Source organism: Stenella coeruleoalba, assembly GCF_951394435.1.
Source record: "Stenella coeruleoalba genome assembly, chromosome: 14".
Classification (NCBI taxonomy): domain Eukaryota; kingdom Metazoa; phylum Chordata; class Mammalia; order Artiodactyla; family Delphinidae; genus Stenella; species Stenella coeruleoalba.
In genome coordinates this window covers 12,360,985-12,378,462 of record NC_137160.1, presented here as the reverse complement: position 1 = coordinate 12,378,462, position 17,478 = coordinate 12,360,985, and the positions used below count along the sequence as shown (strand labels likewise).

At 39.4% G+C, this 17,478-nt stretch overlaps 1 long non-coding RNA gene across 4 annotated transcripts in view; it reads right to left on the bottom strand.

Moving 5' to 3' along the window:
- Nucleotides 1-17,478, bottom strand: part of LOC307196841 — a 428,961-nt gene that overhangs the window by 48,623 nt on the left and 362,860 nt on the right. The gene's annotated exons all lie outside the window — the stretch shown is intronic.

Sequence of the window (17,478 nt, the reverse complement as noted above, 5' to 3'; positions counted from 1 at the left end):
AGATGAGACCACTGAGTACTTAGATACTGGGGGGACCCACAGGAGGGATCCCACTGAAATGGATAATTGATCAAACCATCCCCTTTGCCACACTGTGTAGAGTTGCCCTGCTCTCTGATTTTGAGCAACTACATTTGTATTGTGGAGATGACCTGTCTAGAAAGAAGGATCATCATGATGAGACAGGTATCAGGAGAGGCACTGCTTGGAAGAGCTTGAAGTATACCTTCTAGGCCTCCTCAAGTGATCTCATATTGAAGGACCCTCTTCCTGCATTGCTAAGTGTGGCATACTTTGAAATCATAAATGAATTTTTAATAAAGAACTCTGTTAGTTGTTAAAAGAAAATAGAGAGCTTAAGAGAAAGGACCTATGGGACAGACACTTAGAAAAAAACGTTCATTCACTTTAGCTTGGCATTTAAAGTCCTCTATAGTTTGCCCATACATTAGTCGTTCCCAAACGTAGCTGCACAGCAGAATCACCAGGGTGCTTTAAAAATGACAGATTCCTTGAGCCTTGATTCTAAACCTCCTGAATCAGAATCTCTGGAGGTGTGATCATAGAGTCTTTATTTTTACAAAGTTTGCCAGTAGATTCATCTGTGTCTGGCCCAGCACTGTTCTAAAATACTTCAACCTTGCTGTCTTGCTGTCCATTACTACAGCTCACATACCTTTTCTTTAGGAAAATTAATTTGTTTTTCCTTCCCTTACAGGCTTTGTTTTTCTATTACCATGCATCCCCTTAAAAATCCCCTCAGCCATGTTCATTTACCCCAATACCACCAGCCTTTCAAGCCCAGCCAATGTATCATAAATTTCCATGATTGTCCAGACAGGTGACCTCTTCCTTCCCAGAGTTCCAGTGACAATTTGTGCTGCTATTATGCAGTTATGCAAACTTTTTTCTCTGCTCCTTGAAGGCAGGGGAGTTCCATGAATTAAACAACTTTGTATCTGTCATAGTTCCCAGTGGTGACTTGAAGCAGGGTAGATATTCAGTAGACGTTTGTTCAATGAATGATACTTGGTTAAAGGACTGTGGCCATCCAGAAGACCACTCTGTTACTAAGAACAGTAAGGAGGAAAAGGGCTCAAAAATATCAGAAGACAAAAATCTTTGCCTCTTTTCTCTGAGTTTTTTGTTTAAGTGGATAATTTATTGGAAAAATATCTATATTCACTAATAAATTTCCACTCATTAAGTCACTTTCTCTGTGAAGAGCTACTTGTAAAGTGTTAGATTTTATTTAACGAATGAGAAGTATGGACTCTGGTAGCGAGCCAGCTAACTAAGGGGCTGCCCCTGAATATCTACGCAAGCCTGGGACCGTGTGCCCTGCCGACAGCATTTCTTATAAATATGCCTCAGCAATGTGGGTCCTCAGACTCAGTGTCAGAGGTGTACGGAGCCTGTAGACCTGAAAAGGTCTGCATCACAGAAGTGGTGTTAGTTGCAGAAATTCTTATGAAAAGAACTGATATGCTCAAAAAAGAAACATAAGATTAAAAATATCTAAACACGTACTTTATGTTGCTGGGTTTGGAACACCCACAAACTTTGGGTGCTTGTTTTCTATCTGTGCTGGTGATGGTAGGAAGAGGTTTTGATCAGTAAAGAGACACAGTACTTAATTACACAGACTAGTGCTACAGGGATTGCTTGTTCACAAGCAATCAGAATGCCAGCTGTGTGCTCCCTGGATGGGGCAAAATCTTCCCTGTTGACTTTTTCCCTCTCTTTAGAAGTGTGAGGATTTAGAATGGATAAACAACAAGGTCCTACTCTAGAGCACAGGGAACTATATCCAATCTCCTGGGATAAACCATAACGGAAAAGAATATTTTAAAAAAGAATGTATATATATGTAAAATGAGTCACTTTGCTGTACAGCAGAGATTGGCACAGCACTGTAAATCAACTATATGCAAATAAAAAGAAAAGTTGAGGAATTTGGGACAAACTTCAAGTTAGAAGTCCCCACAAGACTGTCACTTCTGATACCAACTGCAATTTTGAAGGGTTCCAAAATCCCCTTCGGGTTTGCTAATTCACTAGAAGGATTCACAGAACTCACTGAGAATCGTTATACTCATGGTTACGGTGTATTACAGCAAAAGGATGCAGAATAGAGTCAGCCAAGGCGAGAGGCACAGGACAGAGTCCAGGAAGGGTACAGACGTGGGGCTCTGCTCATCCTCTTCCCGTGGGGTCATGGGTGACATTACCTACTCCCAGCCTTGCTGTGTGGTAACACACACAGAGTACTGCCAACGTGGAAGCTCATCCAAGCTTACTGTGTCCAGAGTTTTATTTGGGATCAATCACATCCTGTGTGGTTGAAGTTTACCTGGATGTCCAGCTAATACCTTTAGTCATCAGTTCCTCTGAAGGTTGGAATTGATATGGCATGGGTCACATCCCCACCATAAATCACATTGTTAGACTGACTGGTGGCCAAAGTCCCCAGGAAAACAAAGACGCTCCTATCAGGCAGGATATTCCCAGGGCTGGGAGATCACCTCCCAGTAACCATGGACAAAGGCCAGACTTCCCTTTGGGTAAGGTTAATTCTTCACTGCACAGGAAACATCAGGCTGCTTTTCTTCATCTGGCCTATTGTTTCTCCTCTGCCTCATTATTTCGTTTTTTTCCTTTTTGAAAAAATTGAAGTATAGTTGATTTACATTATTATATTAGTTTCAGGTGTACAGCATAGTGATTAAATATTTTTATAGATTATGCTCCATTGAAAGTTATTATAAAATATTGGCTATATTCCGTGAGTTATATATTACATCCTCGTATCTTATTTATTTTATGCCTAGTAGTTTGTACCTCTTAATGCCCTATCTTGCCCCTCCCCCCTCCCCCTCTCCCCACTGGTAACCACTTGTTTGTTTTCTGTATCTGTGAGTCTGTTTTGTTATATTCATTCATTTGTTTTATGAAATTTTGCCATCTGTAACAACATGGATGGACTTGAAGGATATTATACTTAGTGAATTAAGTCAGACAAGGACAAATACTGTACTTTTCATTTATATGTGGAATCTAAAAAATAAAACAAATGAATATAATAAAACAGAAGCTGCATCATCATTTCTTCACAGAACTAGATTTTTTTTTTGAAATTGACTTTTTTTTTAATTTTTAAATTTATTTTTATTGGAGTATAGTTGACTACAATGTTGTGTTAGTTTCTGCTGTATAGCAAAGTGAATTGGTTATACATATACATATATCCACTCTTCTTTTAGATTCTATTCCCATATAGGTCATTACAGAGTATTGAGTAGAGTTCCCTGTGCTAATATAGTAGTGTGTACATGTCAATCCCAATCTCCCAATTTATCCCTCCTCCCCCTTCCCCCGGGTAACCATAAGTTTGTTTTCTATGTCTGTGACTCTATTTCTGTTTTGTAAATAGGTTCATTCGTACCGTTTTTTTATTTTTATTTATTTTATTTTTTATTTTATTTTTTTGCGGTACGCGGGCCTCTCACCGCTGTGGCCTCTCCCGTTGCGGAGCACAGGCTCCGGACGCGCAGGCCCAGCGGCCATGGCTCACAGGCCCAGCCGCTCCACTGCATGTGGGATCTTTCCGGACTAGGGCACGAACCCGTGTCCCCTGCATCGGCAGGCGGACTCTCAACCACTGCACCATCAGGGAAGCCCTGTACCATTTTTTTAGATTCCGCATGTAAGCAATGTCATATTTGTCTTTCTCTGTCTGACTTACTTCACTCAGTATGACAATGTCTAGAAATGGACCTATTGTTGAAGTGACGTTTGGCAGTAGTTAGGAAACAATAGGCAGGGTCTGACAGGAGAGAAAGGGGATTAACACATAAGCAGAGCCCAATATACTTCTGGCACATATATGTTATTTAATCTTTAAAACAGTCCTTAAAGAAAGATATTATTTTTATTTGTAGGATAAAAGAAACAAAGCCTCAAAGTGATCACAAAGACAGTGAAGGAGCCGGAATTTGAAGCTGGGTCTTGCTGACTCCCAAGGGTGTGCTATTTCCACTATATCAGACATGAACCTGGGCTGCTGTTTCTCTTCCTCATCATGACTGGATATTTCAATGTAAGTAGTAGCCACTCCTGAGAATGATGGGAAGGGAAAAGGGGCTGTAGCCTATAGGTCAACAAAAACCAGTGGGTCTGTAGGGCAAGTGCCTGAGCTAAACATGATGAACTCCTTTTTCCTCTCTGACCCACAAACCTACTTTAGATGAAGAACTGGTGTTGTGAGAGCCCACCGGAAAAATGCTTTGCCTATGTTTTGTACTTAAAGTTTCCATTTACTGGAGAAAAGTAAAAACAAACAATTATTAAAACTTAGTAAATGCACTTATATTTTTATCCTTTGTAACAATGCACTGTAAAGTAGTTATGCTTATTTCCAGTTTCACAAATGAGCAAATTGAGGCTCAAGGGATAGTGAGTGGTAGAAATCCAGCTTGACTCCCATGCCCACCGATGTCCCGTCTGCCACATGGCTGTGTGTTACTCCATTGCCGTGCACACACAGCCACTTCATGAAACAGAGGTTATGCAGTTCACTAGACGTGACCTTTCCCACCTTTTTTCATTATTTATAGGGAGAGGCACCGATACATCTCCAATGTTGCATATTCCTAGTATTTTGTAGAAATAAGCCCTGTCCCTGGTGTCAAGTTTTGAAGAAAATGAAGTTCCTGTCTGTTTTGTTTCAGGTTCTATTAGGAGCTACCCATTTCTACAGGAATAGGGTTGGTGAGATGTGTGGGAGGGAAGCATGAAGGCAGCGATGATATGTTCTTATTTTATTTTATTTTGGCCACGCCGTGTGTCTTGTGAGATTTTCGTTCCTCAACCAGGGATTGAACCCGGGCCCTTGGCAATAAGAGCGTGGAGTCCTGATCACTGGACCACCAGGGAATTCCTGTGATGATATATTTTTAGACTCTGTTCTATTATTTAGTCTTTGAAGGGGGCAGCACTTCCACAACCTTCATAAATTTGTGATTAAATTTGTGATTTAATGCCTCCTTAGAATACAGTTATAAATCTAGGGGAAATTAAGAGGCAAAATTATTTTGGAACTCATAACAGTGGTACATAAAAGCATTCAGTCCTACTAAGTTTTAGAGCTCAGAGCCCAGAGAAGGGTCTGTGCATTAATCTGAAAGCTGGGAACCTGTGATTCAGCCAGCCAGTGTCAGTGTCATTCTATAAACCACCTATAGCCCCTAGAGGAGGTAAAAGCAGCCAAAAGCTATATTTAGTAGATCCTAGACTTGTAATTAAATGACAAAAGGAGAAGCAGGAGACAGGTGACTAGCTAGAAGTATGATTCAGCAGGACACACACTCTCTACTTTGGGAATGTCATATCTTTGCTATTTTGGGAGGAAAAAAATTGATTTGAATTAATATAAGTTCCCACCATTGGTTTCTTTAGGGATCCAGACATGTTTATGGGTTTCCCTGGTAGCGCAGTGGTTGAGAGTCCGCCTGCCGATATAGGGGACACGGGTTCGTGCCCCGGTCTGGGAAGATCCCACATGCCGTGGAGCGGCTGGGCCCGTGAGCCTGCGCGTCCGGAGCCTGTGCTCTGCACCGGGAGAGGCCACAACAGTGAGAAGCCCGCGTACCGCAAAAAAAGAAAAAAAAAAAAAAAAAAAAAGACATGTTTATTTTAGGGATGAGCATAAGATCAATGGCATAATATATTTTGCCAGAAAACATAATTTAAAGAGAAGCTCGTTAAAGCAGCCAAAAGAGAATTTTCTGAAGTGATCTATTTTCTCTTGTATTAATTTGAAAATAATATATATGATACGGGCTGATTTGATTGATCTTGAGAGACATTTTATTGAAGCCACCATTCTGATTCTTTTAAGAGCCTCTCACAGGCGTGAGAACTTTATTTTACAGATGTTTCAACTTTTTATAGGTAATAAATTAATATTTTATGTTTAATTGCATTAGGTGATATGTAATTTCAATTAATATAGGTTATATCATACTGAGATACAAATATATTACTTTTATTTACGAATTAAAGTCATTTAAATTATTTTGTATGGTACTAATATGTAATAAACCTTAATAAGTCTTCTCATGCTAGTGATGTCTTCATAACAAAGGTTACTTTTGGGAACCAAATGTAGAAAATGATAGATTTAGATTGAGCTCTGTAGAAAAAACTTTGTGTTTCATTGGGAAAACTAAGCATGTTTTGAGCACAGACTTTTGGGTTATCCTAATCTTGATTTATGGGGGCTCTGGGCCTTTCACTGCCTTTAATATATTTTACAACTGTGAAAGTTATAGGTTACTGATAACAATGCAAAAAGATTCTTGCCTACAGACACGTGAAAAAATTCTGTCTGGTGGATCAACTGACTTTCCTCCCTCCATGGAAAAAGTTGGTTTCCTCTCTATTTGTAAATCTATTTCAACATTTCTTCACTGCATATAAATTTGTGCTTCTTTTACTTCTCTTTTTTTTTTTTTACTTCTCTTTTAAATTGGCTGTAATACTTTATCCTTTCCCTTATTAATAATGAGTTAAATAAAACCTTTAACTCATACTCATTTTATATCTATATGAATCATGATTTTACCCTATTTTTGAAAACTATCCTTTTCAAATGTCATTCTCAAATGTGACACTCAAATGTCCTGTCTTTAAGAAGCCAGAGTGGTATCTTTCTGTCCTTGCTGGATATTAAATCATATTCATTGTTGCTTCTGTTTTGATATCCTCTGGTGTTGTTGCTGTTTAATCTGTCATTTTAACCCTTAAGTGTTCACAGGTGTATGTCTTGCTTTTTCCACCCCAGTTGCAAGCTCTTTGATGGTTAACGCTTCTCCATATCTCCTGCAGTGTCAAACATAGTATGTTACATAGAGTATGTGATCAGCTTGCTAACTAGTAGGTGAATAAATAATAACGTTGGGTTTGTGTTTCATCCGTTCTCAGTACCTTCTCCGTGGTCCTTGGCAAGTGTTACAAGACTTGTGGATTCATGTCACAGATTGCAAATATCCCTGGAGTCCTATCCAACTATGAAAAAGGCAACTGGATATTCCTGATGTCTTTTTATTTTAACTTTTCTTATTTTTTTTCAAGTTATTTTTACATGGGAGCAGTAGTCAGTGAGTCCCATACAGGATAAATCCAAGGAGAAACATGCCAAGACACATATTAATCAAACTATCAAAAATTAAACACAAAGAAAACATATTAAAAGCAGCAAGGGAAAAACAACCAATAACATACAAGGGAATCCCTGTAAGGTTAACAGCTGATCTTTCAGCAGAAACTCTGCAAGCCAGAGGGCTTTACAGTGAGCATACTGACACTTTATCAAGTTAAGTGACTCAAGATTTGCACCCAGGTCCTCTGACATCCTAAGGCACTCTCATTCCACTAAACCAGGCTACTTCCCACCTCTTGGGAAGGTCTTATCCTTCGGATTATCACTTCATGGCATAGCCTTTCCAGTATGCTATTACTGTGGCTCCATCTACAACACATTCTAAATTTTACCTAGAGTATTTTCTAGAACATTGTAAAGGTACAAAGATAATTGTTAGTCAAAAATATGTGTGTGTGTGTGTGTTTTTTTAACATGGATGAGGACCTAGATAAAACTCAGATGTTGAATTCCTCCCCAGTTGTTTTTTTACAATCAAGAACTTAACTGTATGACAATTTAATGTTGAGCAACTCCACTCATATTACTTGCTTTCCAAGGCCTGTCCCGAGTATTGTTAGACTGGTGATGGGAAATCCTGGATCTGTAAGAGGGTGACAAGTCTATTGTTGGTCTTGCATAACCTTTCCCAAATTCTGTTGCATATTAGAAACCAGACCTTTGGGATCAGAATCACCAGGAATGGGGTCTGGGAAGTTATTTTTTCAAGCTTCCCAGGTGATTCTGATATACACTTCTGGGGGAAACAATGCTCTAGGAAATTTAATTCAGGAAAGATCTAAGGGCCTGGGAGCCAAATTTCACAGGAACCAGAGAGCTGTAAGAGGTTGATGGATGGAGGCGTGGTTGTCCTAGAAAGTACTGCTTTGATTTTAATGTACTTGATTCTATCCCTGTATCTCCTCTGAGGTGAGTGGAGGGGAAGCAACCCTGGGCCATTCTTTACAGCTCCCAAGAAGTATATGTTATTGTATGGCTCTGCAGAGACATGAATCATTGGCATAGCACCAAGTCCACAGAACTCTGGAGTTAAATATTGAAGGGGCCTATAAGATTTGTTTAGCTAAAATACTAATTATGAAAATAATGGAAGTAAATTCTTATTTAGACAAGCAATGAAGGGAAACAAATATTTAATAAAACATTTAAAAAGAGTGTACTACAACTAAAACCTTCAGCTGGAAGATATTAAAGAAGAAAAATAAATGGCGGGCATTCCTTACTTCAGGAAGCAAAGATGGAGTATTTTAAAAGTGTTTTGTAACTCCCCTGCACAAAATCTTTTAATGGATTTCTAATCACACTCAAAATAACATCCAAAGTCCCTGCCATTTATCCAAAGATTCTTCATGGTGAGACGTCTGCCCCTCTTTTTTGCGGTACGCGGGCCCCTCACTGTTGTGGCCTCTCCCGTTGCGGAGCACAGGCTCCAGACGCGCAGGCTCATTGGCCATGGCTCATGGGCCCAGCCGCTCCGCGGCATGTGGGATCTTCCTGGACCGGGGCACGAACCCGTGTGCCCTGCATCGGCAGGCGGACTCTCAACCACTGCGCCACCAGGGAAGCCCGTCTGCCCCTTTTTTAATCTCTTCCTCTTGGGCTCTATTCCTTGATGATGCTCCACTGCTCCCCTGTCTTCTTGATTCTCCCCTCTGATAACCATGGAGCTTCCTCCCTGTGTCTTCAGGTCTCTGATCAATACAGGTTTAAGAAACCTTTCTAATCATCTTATATATAAGATCACCTCCTATAATTCTTTGTCTCCTTACTTTGCTTTATCCTTTCTTCAGAGCATTTATCACTCCCTGACTCCATGTTATATATCAGTTTGCTTAGTGGTTTTGACTCTTATGTATATGTGTGCCGTAAGGAAGGCTCTTTGATTTTTCCATTGTTGTATTAATATTTGGCCCGAAGTGGGAGTTTAGTTCATATTTTTTGAAAGAGTGAACGAATGGATGCTCATTAATCTACTCTACAAATTCAACGAGATCCCAATTAAAAACCCAAAGGATTTTAAAACTCTTGATTAAATGATTAAAAATTCATACATACTAAAATTTAGAATATGCATACTTTTTGAAATAGAAATCCTACTTGCAAGAAATTACTCTGAAAATAATCGAAAAGATGTTCAGAAATATCTATACAAAGATGATCATCACAGAATCATTCATGAAGTTAAAAATATAAAATAGTCTTAAATTCATAGATTAGAGCTAGGTTATATAATTTACAGTTCATCAAATTTAAAGGTAATCTCCTTGACAGAGATAATACAATGATAAGTGGAAGATGGTATGAAATAGAATATACAGCATAAGACCATTTAAAATATATGGTTATATGTGTATTTACACATATACATAACATGTCTGTAAGAGGAAATATGAAGATATTAAAGTAATTATTTATTGTTGGTGGGAGAAGGATGATCCTCTTTTAAAACTATTCCCTCCTTACATAACAATTATTTTTAAAGGAAAAAATTATTTTAGTTAAAAAAATTTAGTCCAGTTTCTTTATTATACTGATGAAAAAATTGGTCTCAAGATACAAATTGTGTGTGTGTGTGTGTGTGTGTGTGTGTGCGCATGCATACATATTGAAGGTGGGGATAAAGAAGTTTATCAATATAATCCATCTGGAAAGAAAAGCAGGTTTGATTTAACTGAAAAGTTGAGAGTTGTTTTATTTTTTGTGAACCTCAAACTTAGCTGTCAAATTGTCTTGTGAGAAGACACTTGATTCAGAGATAGATATAACCTGCTAATAGAAGGTATCTATCACAGGATACTAATGCAGCAAAGTGAAATCACATAAGCAGTCTTTTTAGATAGGTCTCGGTGAATCTTGCTGATTTCAACCCAAATCAAACCTACGTTAAAATATTAATGCAAAGATTATGGGACTTCCCTGGTGGCACGGTGGTTAAGAATCTGCCTGCCAATGCAGGGGACATGGGTTTGAGCCCTGGTCCAGGAAGATCCTGCATGCCACAGAGTAACTAAGCCCGTGCGCCACCACTACTGAGCCTGTGCTCTAGAGCCCGCGAGCCACAACTACTGAGCCTGCATGCCACAACTACTGAAGCCCACGTGCCTAGAGCCCGTACTCCGCAACAAGAGAAGCCACTGCAATGAGAAGCCCAAGCACCGCAACGAAGAGTAGCCCCCGCTCGCCGCAACTAGAGAAAGCCTATGCACAGCAGCGAAGACCCAACACAGCCAAAAATAAATAAATAAGCTAAATAAATTTATAAAAACAAAGCAAACAAAAAATATTAATGCAAAGATTAAACTATACAAGTACCAGGTCAGCCTGGAAAAAATTAAAGGGAAGACAACAAGATGACTACTGAATCCTCAGGCACGAAGCTGCAATGTCTGGGTGTGAGCTCTTACGAGATAGCTATTTGCATAAACCAAGAGTCACAAAGAAAAAATATTTCTCAAAAGGTAACAACATTAGTAATTCCCTAGGTTTATTTGCTGCCGATAAAAACAGTTATTCTTCTTTAAACTTAAGTGGATTTTGCTCAACATACTTGTTTGAATTTCATCCCTGTGTATTTTAAAACTGAATCATGTATATGTTAGGTTAAAAGAGTCCAAAGAGTTAGGTATTTGAGAAGTTAAATTTTGAGCTCATGCTGTGAAAATATTATGTGAGACTGTCAATTTAAGAGAAACATCTGGGGCTACAGTTAGCCCACATAGCACCTTTGTACACAGAAATGTGCCCTCTCTGGAGAGATATGACCCCTAGGATGCATGGCTTGGCGAGCCTATTCTTTGGGCAAATTGGAAAAAAAGCCAGTATGGCCATGCTGAAGGCTGAGAGAAAAGGGGGCCTCCCTTATTTCTTGGTCCTGAGATTTGAAAGGGTATGTCTGTGAATAGCATAGACAGAAAATGTACTCCACAAAGCCTAGCCAAGAATCCGTATCACTGACCTGCTTATGGTGTGAATTCTGTATCTGGTCCTTGCCTGCTCTTCCAGTTTTGTTTCCTCTTTCATCCCCACATTGACTGTATTTTCTTGTTTCTTTCCAGCTCTAATCTGTTTCATTAGTTTCTCAGGATAGTTCTAGAACTTTCCATTGCCTTGCTATATGCTGATTATCTTACATTTATTTTCCACTTCTACTTTACTTAACCTCATCTGTTCATTTTTTAGGCTTCTTGCTTCATTCTCTTTTTAATTTTTCTTTTAAAATTCTTGTTTTTAATACATTTGGAAAAAAATCTATTTTAACTCCATATAAAAATCTGCAAATTCCTCAGTCAAGTTGGATTCAATTCTTAAAATTTAACTTTGTAATATTATTGTTTGTATTAACCTTTTTATTCCATTTAATTTTCTCTTACCTTGTGCTTAAATTTTACCTTTAATCTCCATTTAGCCATTCACCTTCCCTTTAACATCCTACTTTAATTTTCTTTTCTTTTCCCTTTCTCCTCTCTCTCTCTCTCTCTATAAATAATTCTAAAATGACCTAGAGGACATTTAGCCAGAGAATTGGTGGTAACTAGACGTTCCTTACCACAGACAGGAGTTATTATAGGCCGGCTTTCTCCTTGCCACGACTGTGTCTGCAGCTTCCCCTCAGCTCCTCCTAACCGAGGTCTTGGTCCGCTTAAGGATGGCTCTTCAAACACCTCAGTTGGTCCCCCAGTTTTCCCACTGGTTTTAATTCTGTTTGTGGGCCTGATACTTCTGATTTCCTGGAATAGTGTTTCTTCCTAAATTTTCATACTGTCTGGACTTTACCTAAGCAATACGCATTTCAAATCTATTGTCTGTTGTACATGCTACTAAATTCGAGACAAACGGCCAAGAGAAAACTACTATGTGGCAGTGCTGGCAGGTCACACCAGATAAGACACTTCAGGCAAGAGACCTGTCTGGCAAGGCTTGTCCTTGATAAGGAACGAAGTGATGCTGAGCTGCAAATGGGTACTTGGGGAGTAGGGATATGCGTCTGCTTCTAATGACCTTCTCTCCAAGCTGATTTCACTTCTATTCCAGTGGAGCATAAGAGCATCTTCCAGATGCTGGTTCTAAATTCCTGGCTCTCATTGTAATGTCTGGAGGAATCTGTTTAGAGTAGCTTTTTTTAAAAAAAAAATTAATTAATTTTTGGCTGCGTTGGGTCTCGTTGGTGCGCGGGCTTTCTCAAGTTGGGGCAAGTGGGGGCTACTCTTCCTTGTAGTGCGTGGGCTTCTCTTGTTGTGGAGCATGGGGTCTAGGCATGCAGGCTTCAGTAGTTGTGGCTCGCGGGCTCTAGAGCACAGGCTCAGTAGTTGCGGCGCACGGGCTTAGCTGTTCCGCAGCATGTGGGATCTTCCCGGACCAGTGCTTGAACCCGTGTCCCCTGCATTGGTAGACAGATTCTTAACCACCGCGCCACCAGAGAAGCCCTGCTATTTTTTTTCTAAAATCTTTATTGGAGTATAATTGCTTTACAATGGTGTGTTAGTTTCTGCTTTATAACAAAGTGAATCAGTTTTACATATACATATATCCCCATATCTCTTCCCTCTTGTGTCTCCCTCCCTCTCACCCTCCCTATCCCACCAAACTAGGTGGTCAGAAAGCACCGAGCTGATCTCCCTGTGCTATGCGGCTGCTTCCCACTAGCTATCTATTTTACATTTGGTAGTGTATATATGTCCATGCCACTCTCTCACTTTGTCCCAGCTTACACTTCCCCCTCCCCATATACTTAAGTCCATTCTCTAGTAGGTCTGTGTCTTTATTCCCATCTTGCCCTTAGGTTCTTCATGACCATTTCTTTTTTTTTTTTTTTTAATTCCATATATATGTGTTAGCACATGGTACTTGTTTTTCTCTTTCTGACTTACTTCACTCTGTATGACAGACTCTAGGTCTATCCACCTCACTACAAATAGCTCAATTTCATTTCTTTTTATGGCTGAGTAATATTCCATTGTATATATGTGCCACATCTTCTTTATCCATTCATCTGTTGATGGACACTTAGGTTGCTTCCATGTCCTGGCTACTGTAAATAGACCTGCAATGAACATTGTGGTGCATGACTCTTTTTGAATTATGGTTTACTCAGGGTATATGCCCAGTAGTGGGATTGCTGGGTGGTATGGTAGTCCTATTTTTAGTTTTTTAAGGAACCTCCATACTGTTCTCCATAGTGGCTGTATCAATTTACATTCCCACCAACAGTGCAAGAGGGTTCCCTTTTCTCCACACCCTCTCCAGCATTTATTGTTTGTAGATTTTTTGATGATGGCCATTCTGACCGGTGTGAGATGACATCTCATTGTAGTTTTGATTTGCATTTCTCTAATGATTAATGATGTTGAACATTCTTTCATGTGTTTGTTGGCAATCTGTATATCTTCTATGGAGAAATGTCTATTTAGGTAGCCCTTCTATTTTTAAAATAAAATGCCTTTCCATGAAAAAAAAAATTAAAAATTAAAAAAATAATAAAAATATATTAAAAAATGTAATTATAATCTATATCAGTTTTGTTCTGATCTCTATGTGTTTGTGTACTCCTTGTTTTTTTTTTTTTTGGTCTTTTTCTCATTTTATATTATTGCCTCCTTTGTCATAGATTAACTGACCATATATGCGTGAGTTTATGTATGTGTAATTCTTAATTGTCCAGACAGAATGCAGGCTCCTTAAAGAAGTGGGAAAAAGTATAGCTTTGGAGACTGGAAGTTGAACTTTGAGGCTGATTGTGCCACTACCTAGTTAAGGAAGCTGCCTTAGTCTGTGTTTGTGCTTTGCCATCACTAAACTGCGGGGCTAGAACAGATGGTACCTACTAGCAGATGGCATTTCGTTGTAGATCTTAGGTTTCTCTTCAGTTCACCATAGTCTCGTTTAGCACACTGTTAGGTACAGGGCGGGTTTTTAACATATGCTTTTCATTAATTGATAAAACATCTATTTTACATGCATGATGAGGTATGTGAGGCCAAGAAAATTCTAATCTTGTACTGTATGAGAATGTAGCATTGAATCCAGTGCAGTGAAGAAAGCTACTCAGCGGGTAAAACTCAGCTGACCCAGAAATGGTGTAGTTAGTTCAACAGTTTCTTATCAGCACTAATCACTTAAAGTCATAATCAACTTAGTCATTTCTCTTATAGCCAAATTGTAATCCACCAAATTCTCAAGCATTTAAAGATGCATTATGTTTTTAATCAAGGAATTCGTTATCCTAAATTGATGAAAAGTGCATTTTCCAGATCAAAATATAGGAGAGGTCAAAACCTGACCATGGTGTGCGTGGGGCACTAGAAGGTTAAAGGGAAAGGAGTGTGGATGATGAGGTAATGTAGATAGGGATGAGGTCAGAGTTTCAAAAATTGAAAAAAAATTAGAGAGTCTCTTGAGAGTTATAGCTTTGGCAATTGTGTAAGGCTGCTTGTAAGGGTGAGGATGGTTTCTCATTTGGTTTCTGATTCAATAAAGCACTCAATCAAGACGGAGGACATTTACACTCTATTCCCTGTTCCCTATTGAGAGTGTGCATCTTGCTCCCAACTGTACACTTCATAAAGCTAAATACTATCATTTCACGTCAAGTATGACTGGTGTGGCTGGTTTCTGTATGGGAGAGGCTCATCCCAGCCGGAACTCGCTTGGGTTTTCTCCTTGCGCTCCCAGCAGGCAACACGCCACTTTTGATTGTTTAGGCTCCTATGATGTGTGCGGCAAACAAGAAGTGACTTCTTACTCTAAGCAGAAGCTGCCTGATAAACAGCAGGGATGAATAATTTATAAGGTAGCAGTATGGAAAGTGGCATTTCACGCCTCTTTCCATGTAAAATGTCGCATGAATTCCAAACAGGCTAAACAGTTTAGAAGAAAACCTAAAATCGCCGGCAAGAGAAAGGAAAGAGCAGGCTCAATAATGTGGTAGTTACGACACTACTCGGGAAGGATTCTGATCCATATATTGCTCTCCATTGATTAAATGTGAAAACAAATTACAGTTTCTCAGATCAATGTTATGAAATAATTATTATATACATGGAAATAGCATCAATAAGGCAAGTAGGCTTAGGTTTTTTTCCACACAATTTCAGGCAATTTACAGTAAATGAATCCTGAAAAAACTGCATTTTTCATTTTCTAATCATGCAGTAAGCCCTCCATTAAAAGAGAACCCCAAAATGGGGCTTGATATATTATTATGCATCATATTGCAAAGTTAACATGAGTCCACTTAATCAGAAAACCCAAGCACATTGGGTCTCTGAATTCAAATCACCAAGCCCTTACTAGCTCTTTATTACTAAAGATGGTTAGTAAGATTAAACTGAAACTGTAGAAGATCAAACTTTTGAAAGTAAGATCACACTTTTATTTGATAATTAATATTTAGTAAGTTGATATTTTGGAAAGCTAAAAATTTAGAATTATCTTATTAAATTCTTGAATTATTACTTAATTTGGCTTGTGGTAATATACCCTTTTTAAAAGAACATTAAAAAAAATTAGATTCTTCAAAGAAATCTATTAAACACCCTTATATGAAATATTATAAGGAACACTCTGGGGGACAGAAAAATATTACATTATTACTTTTTTTCTTTAAGGATCCATCACTCAATCTGGATGGGAGGAGGGCAAGCAGTAACACCTTAGAGAATTAGAGATGATGAAATGGAATATTGTTTGGTACTAACTATTGCTCAACAGGAATTCAGAGAGAAAAGATCAGCCTCGCCTGGAACAGTCATGGAAGGCTTTATAAATGGCTGGAAAGTTTGTTATTTAGTTCTCAACTCTTCCCTTTCCCCCCTAGTTTACCAATAATTCCACATGATTCTACTGGCCAAGTAATGTTTCTGCCTTCACCCCATCCATAAGGCCACCAGCCCGAATATGGCAGCATATTTCTAAATGGTAGCCGTGCACTCAGTCAGACATTCCTAATGCATCCTAAAAGCCCCTGCTTGGGTGGTCTTCCTAAATAACTCCACTGTACAAAGAGCACCACTCAATCTAGCTCCTTAGCCAAATGTATAAGGTTATTCTCGAAGGGCGCCGAACTTGCCCTTGTTCACAGAGCCAGTAAGTGGTGGAGCCAGGACACATATCCACGTGCTTTGCTTCAAAGCCTACGTACTTAATCCAAAATACCGTATTGTAATCACCAGGGATTTGCCTGTCTCCTGGGAAACTATTCTTTGAGAACAGCAGCTGCACTGTGTCTTATTCATTTCTGCATCATCAGTACCACGCCCATCAGATACTCAATAATAACTACCTGTTAAAGAATTTCAGAAATCTTGTATGTTGAAGGTGGGGGGACCCAATCAGGAAAACAGAGCCTACGCCAGCCACATCAAGAGAGGATATTTAGGGGAGAACTAGCGGAAAAAGTCTTAGAAAGGCTAAACAGACAAAAAGGGGAGTGATTGTTGGGTACAACATTTCAGTTTTCCAAGATGAAGAGAGTTCTGGAGACAGATCGTGATGGTAGCTGCATAATACAAATGTACTTACTGTCACTGAATTGTCACCTAAAAAGGTTTAAGACAGTAAATTTTATGTTATGTGTATTTTACCACAATAAAAAAAATTCTGAGGCAAAAAGGGGACAGGAACTCAACCCAGAAGTTGGTATCAAGAGAAAGGGAACCAGCTTTGGGGCTAGAAGGACAAAGGGAAGATTGTGTGGCCAGAGCTAGGGAGACTGGGCTGCCTGTGGTGAGCTAGGGCCCCAGAAGGAGGGGCTCTCTGGTCAGAGCAGAGACACGGAGGAGACAGAGCTAGTGCCAGAGCTGGGGAACAGTGCACAGGCAGGTGCTGGCTTCTCTTCATACGCTGCTCTCTGGTCGCCCCACCGGCCGGACCCAAGGGGAAGCCAGCTGTCAACGTAGCCTGAGTGATATCATTTGCAGCAGTGAGGAGTAGGGGAAGGGCAGGGAATGGATTTTTTTCAGGGAAACATGCACAAAACTGGCACAGGGAAAGATGCTTCAGGGGACAAAGAGTGGGGTCTAAGACACAGTGGAACCGTATTGCATGTGGGGAGTAGGTAAACTAAAGATGCTATTCAGGTTGGGAACGACATATAAACACGTACTTGGGAATAACAGGGGCAGACGTTTCAGTTAATAAAGTGAGGCCAATCTGGGGATATCTTTAAGTGTAGGTGGAAGAGTTTTTATATAACATCACTAAATATTTGGAAACGGAAAGCATTAAGTGCACTCTTCAGTAGAATATAAAGATACCATGGA